The 8,343-nt window shown below is 36.4% G+C and overlaps 1 protein-coding gene across 1 annotated transcript in view; it reads left to right on the top strand.

Moving 5' to 3' along the window:
- The first annotated feature begins 4,237 nt into the window (after positions 1–4,237).
- LOC143029065 (iris-like) overlaps positions 4,238–8,343 on the top strand; it is a 16,467-nt gene continuing 12,361 nt past the window's right edge. Inside the window, exon 1 of the mRNA XM_076191412.1 lies at positions 4,238–4,394. The gene's annotated coding sequence lies outside the window, so the exon portion shown is untranslated. The remainder of the gene's footprint in view (positions 4,395–8,343) is intronic.

Below are 8,343 nucleotides of genomic sequence, written 5' to 3'. Positions count from 1 at the left end.
CCCTCTCCCCGCAAAAAAAAAAAAAAAAAAATATATATATATATATATATATATATATATATATATATATATATATATATGTATATATATATATATTTATATATATATATGTATACATATATATATATATATATGTATATATATATATACATATATATATATATATATATATATATATATATAAAACGAATAATAAAATTAATAAATATAGTGTGATCAGTCGTCAATATATTTTTTGCGTCTTCAATAGGATCTGGATTAGTATATAGATAATATGTTTTCATGGAATTAGTGACTAAACTACAGAATTAACTTCTAAGGTACTATGACCCCTACGTAGGCGTCATGAGGGGCGAATGGGGACGCGAGGATTCCGGCGTCGGCGTCTTGGTTATATATATATATATATACATATATACATATATATATATATATATATATATATATATATATATCTATCTATATATATATATTGTAGTTTTACATGATTTACCCTCGGATTCTGTGAACTGGTTTGATCACGATTTCTGCATTTATTGTTACTCAGAGTAAAAGAGAAAGAGTAATACAGCAATGACTTTTATGTTTTATAATGCGGGTAGTGTGATGCATCGTACATATGGCAGCCGATGTTGCGCGCGAGAATTTGGACACGTTTTACAAGAATGCTACACGAGCATTACCGAGATGTACTTCCACATCAGTCGTACAAACCCTCGAATTCTGCAATATGAGCAAAACCCAAAGAACTCCAAGATAGACGTCTTGTTCACGTACTTAATTGTGTGTTTATAAGTGAATTCTCTTCGAGTGCTGGCACCTTGATGTTGATGGGTAGGCTTATTATTTTATGACTACAAGGATCGTGTAGATTTAAAGATGATAATTTCTCTAATAGATCTTGTGCGGAAGATGAGATAAAGTTCAGTTCACTCTTCATCTGCAGGGCCTCACAGCTAACTGGCATATCCTTGGTAGCGAGCAGAGAGTTTTTCATAAATGTATACCATTACAATGATTGATAGACTGATTACCAATGAACACATGAAGAACAAAGCGACGTTCTCTAGGTGACGGCAAAACTGAGTCGGTAACAATAAAAAAAGAAAGAAAGAATACTTCCCCGTTTGGTAAAATATCCCTTGAAATTATCTCATAAATACACTCAGCCAAAGGAACAGCTCGGTGCGAAGCCCATAATTATGAACACCCACAAGGGGGAAACCCCGACCGTGGAACTCAAAAACAAAAAAACAAAAACAAAAACAAGGACATATCTTCAGCAAACGAGAAAACGTGACTCCAGTGTAAGATAAACTGTCTCGGCCTTAAAAGTATACTCTGTACTAACCAGCCAGCTACCTAGAAACTTAGTCCTACAATAACAGAGAAAGTATTAATTCATGAACAAGATTTGTTCATATCATCTGGTATTATGTTTAGGGCAAGAGATCTACATCTGTATTATTTGAATTTTGATTCTCACTTCCTTCCTCAAACATTAAGTCGATATCTAAAACTTAGATTTACAGTAAGTCAATCAGCTTAGATTGAATTAGATGTAAATATATCAGATTTAATCTAATATAAATTACACTTAATTAGATGGAAATTTGATGCAATTTAGATGTAAAAGAAAAATGTGCAACACAAGCTCATGTATGCTCAGTCTCATAATACATACATACATACATACATATACCAAGGCCTTTTTTCCCCCTTACCAGGGGGGTAGCCAAAAAGGACAAGGCACAAAAACATTCCCACCCATAATAGTACAGCAAAAAGAAACGATGATTAATCCTGTTTTATTCACAAACTTCGCTGCCCAGGGAATGCACATTAGGAAAGTGCATTTGCTTTGACAGATGGGAACAATTGCTCTGAGTAGATGTCCTTCCTAACCTCTGCTCTGTGACCAGGATTTGAACCCGCGCGCTTGCCATTCTTTATATCTGTCTATTGTACCTCAATGGGACTAAAAGGTAAACCTGGGTACAAACTATAGGTTTAAGGAATCAGTCTTATATTGTTGCATTAAGTGTTAAAACCAAACAAATTTCTTTGTGTGTCATTTTTTCACGTGAGAAAAGCAGTGAGCAAAGCAGACGGGAAATGCCATGACTTTGGAAGCCAGTGGTTTTATTTTTGTTTTTGTTTTTCCCAGCTCGTTACTCGTTTTTGTTTCTTTCTTAATCTTGAGTATCGTAGTTACATTACTTGCGTGTAAACGCCGAGTAAGTATGAGTCATATGCCCTGCATGGATAATTAGACTTATTGTATAGGGTTGTCTCAAACAGAGGTCTTTACGAGGTTGTGGCAATGAAACGAGGGTCATACTCGGAAGTGCATGTTGCGAAAAGGTACAAGAATGTAAACATATACAGGTTAATGATACACAAACCAGCCATATTTTTCCCTGTTGCATCCTCGCGGACACGTAAAGGGGCATTTAGACGGTCAAACGGTTTGACAAACCCGGTTTGTCAAACAAGTGTTTGAAGTGATGTTTGACCGTGTGAACAGGGTATTTGGTTGTCAAACACGTTCGACAAACGTGTTTGAAGACCAAATACCCCATTCACACGGTCAAACATCACTTCAAACGCTTGTCTGACAAGCCGGGTTTGTCAAACTGTTTGACCGTGTAAATGGTCCTTAAAAGAAGTTTCTTAGAATGCTTCCTGTCAGCTATTGTATAAGGCGGTAGCGGGAGAGAGGGTGAGCCGTAGGGCAGGTTGCCGCGTTTTCTACACTTTTACAATGGGAGAGTGTTGCCATAACGGGGCATACATTTTTCTCGGGTGTGTGCCCACTTCCATAGTAAGACATATTTGTCAAACTTTGACAAAATGTTGGTTCTAGTTTTTTTATTTCTTATATTCTTGAATGTATATAAGGCCCTCATGCCCTGACATATTCTGTAAAATATAAAAAATATTTTTTATATTATCATCGCAAGAAGAAACCTGAAACTTAAGCGTAGAATTTTTTCTACACCGTAAAAACGTATCTTTTGGGGTACAATATTTTATCATAAGTAACATAATTACTAATAAAAGTCATATACTTTGATGAACCATTTATTATTTGATAACTAGTTATATGGTTTTTAAACAACAGCTTGAGTTTTTATATGTTTTGAACAGCCCGCTGATATGTAGAAAAATTTTCTTCCCGTAGCTGCCACATGCTGCTATTTTTCTACGCTTTGGTAGTAAATTCTACGAAACGGCAGCCCTGCCGTAGGGGTCTGACAAACACCCACTTCTTAATTTCCTTTTTTGTGTGTTCACTCCTCTGTGCTTTTGGGAACATTTATTATGACTTCCGAACATAAACACTGGGTATGAATTTAATACATACATTCATTTTCACCACTGCCTCCAACCACCACCTCCAGACTCAATTTGTTAGAAAACGACCAGGCCCAGGTACTTCCCCCATGACGTCACTGTACCCGGAACCCTTTTGGAATTTTCCTGCTTTCGGAGGCCCGAATGCCCATAGCGGATATAAAGTTGACTCCAGTAACTAGGATATCCATACAACATTTGATAGAGTACCCATCAATACTCTCCACAGAACGGAGATGTTAGAGTGTTTCAGAGCACAGGATGGTAAACATCACGACGTATCATTCCTCTGCCTTCACCCCTGGCCTTCATGATACCGCGCCACACCACACGGGATTTCCTGATGGGAAACTTAACGCCCAGGATAGGGCCTAGTTTCCCTCTTCCATCCCCACTTTCTTTTTTCTTCTTTTTTTTCTTGGGGTTGGAAGATTTTCCTGCGCCGGTTCTTTGAAGGAAGTTTTGGTAAAGAAGAAATGAGAATGGAAATGTTAGCATCCTGATGTACAATAAATATCTAATTTGTCTAATATGGTTCCAGGATTAGCTATGTATCATTCGTAAATCTCTAACAAATTAGATGCACATCTGAAAAATACTCTCCATCGTAAGTGCCTAAAATTCGAAATAAATACCCCCCAAAAAAGATATAATTATCTTTCACAAACAGTCCTCATTCAAAACCGAATTTGTATGCCATTAATCCAAATTGAATTATATGTGAATAATATGTTCGAGAATCTTTTTACGATCCCACGGAAGTCGCTCAACAGACCGCTCTGACGTCAAAGAACGAGAACATTAGTTTAAGAGAGCTACAGTTTCCAAGAAGGGAATAACGACAAGAAATAGGAAAAGTCGACTTGAGGCGTCTGGGAAAAACCGCGGCAACAGCGCAAGGAGGGGTTTCAATCGAGGTATATGAACAACGCCACCACGTTTGAGTCTACCGTAGTCTGAGCTTTGTGTACGCCGCACTGGACGTAGTATCCTTCAAGAGCACTCTGTTGTGGGAGAAAAGAAACGAAGTTCTCAAGGTTGGTGTATAACCGTATCTTCTGCTTCGCGAATCTGATTCGTTGTGTGTTTTAACCATAGGATTGTTAATGTGTTTATGCATATGAAGAGGAACTTAGGCAAAACAGGCACCTGATTGTGATATTCTTGAGGGACAGGCGGGAGGGAACCGTCTTCCGACCGTGCGTTTCTTAAGTTTATGACGATTCTCACCTCCAGCCAGTGGTGCAGCCCTGAGAGGTTGGCACTCGATCACCAGACTGGACACAAGAAATCTCCTTTCAATAACTTATATTTATTTTTTGACATATGGAAAGGTGACTACAGAGAAATGCTTCCTTCGTGTTCGTAATACTCGTTAGTGACATAGAAAGAGTGTAATGCAAAAGAAAGCAGACATTAGTGCAATATTTCTTTCTTGAGAGATTTATGAAACCAAGGACCGTTTTCTACTCACAATAAGGCGCGGTTGTCAACTCAAAGAAACAGTAACAATCAATTTATGGAAGAACTTCAGACCCTAGATCGGCAAACATAAGCCAACTTGATTGTATAAATGTATTTACCAGTGAATGAACGACAGCTACACTTTTAACAATTCTGATACGAGTGCCGATACTCCTCTAAACTTCCGATTCCGATAAATGATTACTAAATGTACTTTGTTCATAAAGTATTTGCTTCCAATGGCCTGGAAATAACCTTTAATTATAACCATTGCAGGTGTGGGAATCGGAGAAGTATCGGAATCGGTAAAGTATCGGAATCGAAAGTTTAATGCAGTATCGGAATCGTTAAAAATGTTGGTATTGCCCTAGATCGGCAAACACGAGCCAACTTAATTGTATAAATGTATTTACTAGTGAATGGACGACATCTACACTTTAAAGTTTCCGATACGAGTGCCGATACTCCTCTAAACTTCCGATTCCGATAAATGATTACTAAGTGTACTTTGTTCATAAAGTATTTGTTTCCAATGGCCTGGAAAAAACCTTGAATTATAACCAATGCGAGTGTGGGAATCGGAGTAGTATCGGAATCGGAAGTTTAATGCAGTATCGCAACTCGTATCAGAATCGTAAGAAATGTTGGTATCGTCCATCACTAGAATTTACCTGTTTATAATACTGGTATACATGATAAGAGCAAAAGATTCAGTCTCTATCATTCCACTGCTCTTGGGGAACTCTAGTGATAGAATAACCCCTTTTACAGACGAGTTCTGACTTCGAATCGTAGCAGGTTCTGTTAATTTACGTGAGTAAAAAATCACCTGATCTGGTGGGAACTGGTTTACACAGGCACAGTGAAGATATTCTGGAGATATTCTTCCAATAGCGGTAGTCACAAGCACTTACGAAAAAGAAAATACGAATAGCTGAATCTACCCGCTTTCGAGTTTTGAAAACGTTACAACTCAATTACATTTCCGATATGAATAAGTGAAATTTTGATTAGCATTCTCGTGTGACATATATATATATATATATATATATATATATATATATATATATATATATATGTATATATATATATGTATATATATATATATATACATATATATATATACACATAGATACATTTATCAACCACAATTCACTTTAATTCTAACACATCAACATCGAGAAGTTCCGAGGAGGCATACATACAGAAATTGATACATGATACAGCTAAGCACTCGAACTTCCACTACCACGTAACAAGTGACTTGACTTAATTTTGTATATGTATATATATATATATATATATATATATATATATATGAGTGTGTGTGTATGTGTGTGTGCGTGTGTGTGTGTGTGTGTGTGTGTGTGTGTGTGTGTGTGTGTGTGTGTAATGATAATGGAGGAGAAAATATCACGGTAGGATATAATGTCAGTGAAGAACAAAATATAATTTTAGGAAGAGATACCGGACAGAATGTCAATGAAGGCCAAAATATCAAGATAGGATGTAATGACAGTGGAAGACAAAAGATCACGATGGGATGTAATTATAGTAGAGGAAAATATCACGGTAGGATATAATGTCACTAGACAAAATATAATTTTAGAAAGGGATGCCGGACATAATGTCACTGAACGATGGGAGGCCGGCGTGAATCACGGTGACGTAGGGGGACAAAATGTACAAAAGAGATCGGATGACCGTGATCGACCAGATGTCCGTGATGGGGGAAATGTTAATTTTGATAGGAGAAATGTTAATGAGGCATTGAATGTCAATGAAGGACCAAATGATAATAATATAGAGCAAGGTATAAATAAAAAACAAAATGATAATATAAGACATGATATTGAAACTAAAAATGTGTCAAAAAGAAATAATCACGAGTTTCTTAAAACGATGTACTTTAATGCTCGTAGTATTAGGAACAAATTTCAAGAAATACAGGCGTATGTCAAAAGCGAAAATCTCGATATGATAGGAATAACTGAGACATGGTTAAATGGTACAGAGTTCGAAGCTGAATTTAATATTGCGGGATTTAAACACTTTCATCAGGATAGAAACCACAAGAAAGGTGGGGGTGTTCTATTGTACGTTAAAAACAATGTTCATGCTTGTATTTTAGAGAAAGTGAAACAGGATGCATATGATAGTTTGTGGGTTGAGTTAACCCAAACAAATGGACAAAAAAATTAATATAGGTGTAATATATAGGCCAAAGACATTATCATTAGCAGACGACAAACTGTTATTTCAAGAACTGTCTAGTTTCTGCAACCGGGATTTATTGATAATGGGTGATTTCAATTTTACTGACATTGATTGGATGACCCTTGAACATGGCCATATAGGTAATCGCTTGATTGATTTTCTTGGTGACAATTACTTAATTCAGCATGTAAAAGAGCCCACAAGATATGGAAACTTACTCGATCTATTGATCACTAGCCGTGAAAGCATGGTAAGTGATGTAGAAGTCGGTGAATCTGTTGCAAATAGCGATCACAACTTAGTCAGATTCAAACTCCTAAACAATTTTAGAATAGATACTTGTGCTTCTAAAATACCCGATTTCAGTAAAGCTCAGTTCATAGGACTACGTCAGGAGCTCCAGCTTACAGATTGGGAGGCAAAATTAAACGAAAGGCCTGTAGATCAGATGTGGGAAATATTTCAAAATACGCTCACTAAGATGATTCAAACTTACATTCCTTTTAAGGACAGACGTCCCCCAAATCAGGCTCGCCCAAAGTGGCTCGACAAAGAAACTGAAAAAAGTATTGCTAAAAAGAGACAGGCTTATAAGAAATATAAGTGCTCGGGTGCATCTAATAACTATGAAACTTATGTATCAATACAGAGAGATTTAAAAAAGACAATAAGAAAAAGAAAACGACAATACGAAATGAACATCGCTGATGAATCCAAAGAAAATCCCAAAGAATTCTATAGTTACATTAGAGATAAAAAGGTTGTTAGGAATCACATTGGTCCACTATTATCTGCTGACGGTCAACTTGAATATTCAAATGAAGGAATGTGTAATATCTTAAACAATTATTTTAGCTCGGTATTCGTAAACGAAACACCTCAAAGTGAATTCCAAACTGAAACCTGTGAAAAGTCTGGGTTAAACTTACTCACTACGGTAGATATAACAAAAGAAAAAATTAAAAGGTGTATAGAAAAAGTTAATAAAACACCAAGGTCTGACCGTTGGCATCCAAGAATCTTAAAGAAAATGGAAAATGAGATTATTGTTCCATTAGAAATTATTTTCAAGAAATCCATCATATCCGGAGATGTCCCAAGAGAATGGAAGCTAGCTAACGTTACTCCCATATTCAAAAAAGGTGACAAAAAGAAACCAAATAACTATAGGCCTATAAGTTTGACTTCAATCGTAGGAAAAATAATGGAAACTATCATCAGAGATGCTATCGAACATCATTTAGAAAGTAACCTTTTGATAAATGATAGCCAGCATGGTTTCAGACGGAAACGTTCTTGCGTGAC

Source organism: Oratosquilla oratoria, chromosome 10 (assembly GCF_046742065.1).
Source record: "Oratosquilla oratoria isolate Oo_2021 chromosome 10, ASM4674206v1, whole genome shotgun sequence".
In the NCBI taxonomy this organism is placed as follows: Eukaryota; Metazoa; Arthropoda; class Malacostraca; order Stomatopoda; family Squillidae; genus Oratosquilla; species Oratosquilla oratoria.
The sequence above is the reverse complement of the archived record's forward strand: the minus strand, read 5'-3'. Positions and strand labels throughout refer to the sequence as shown.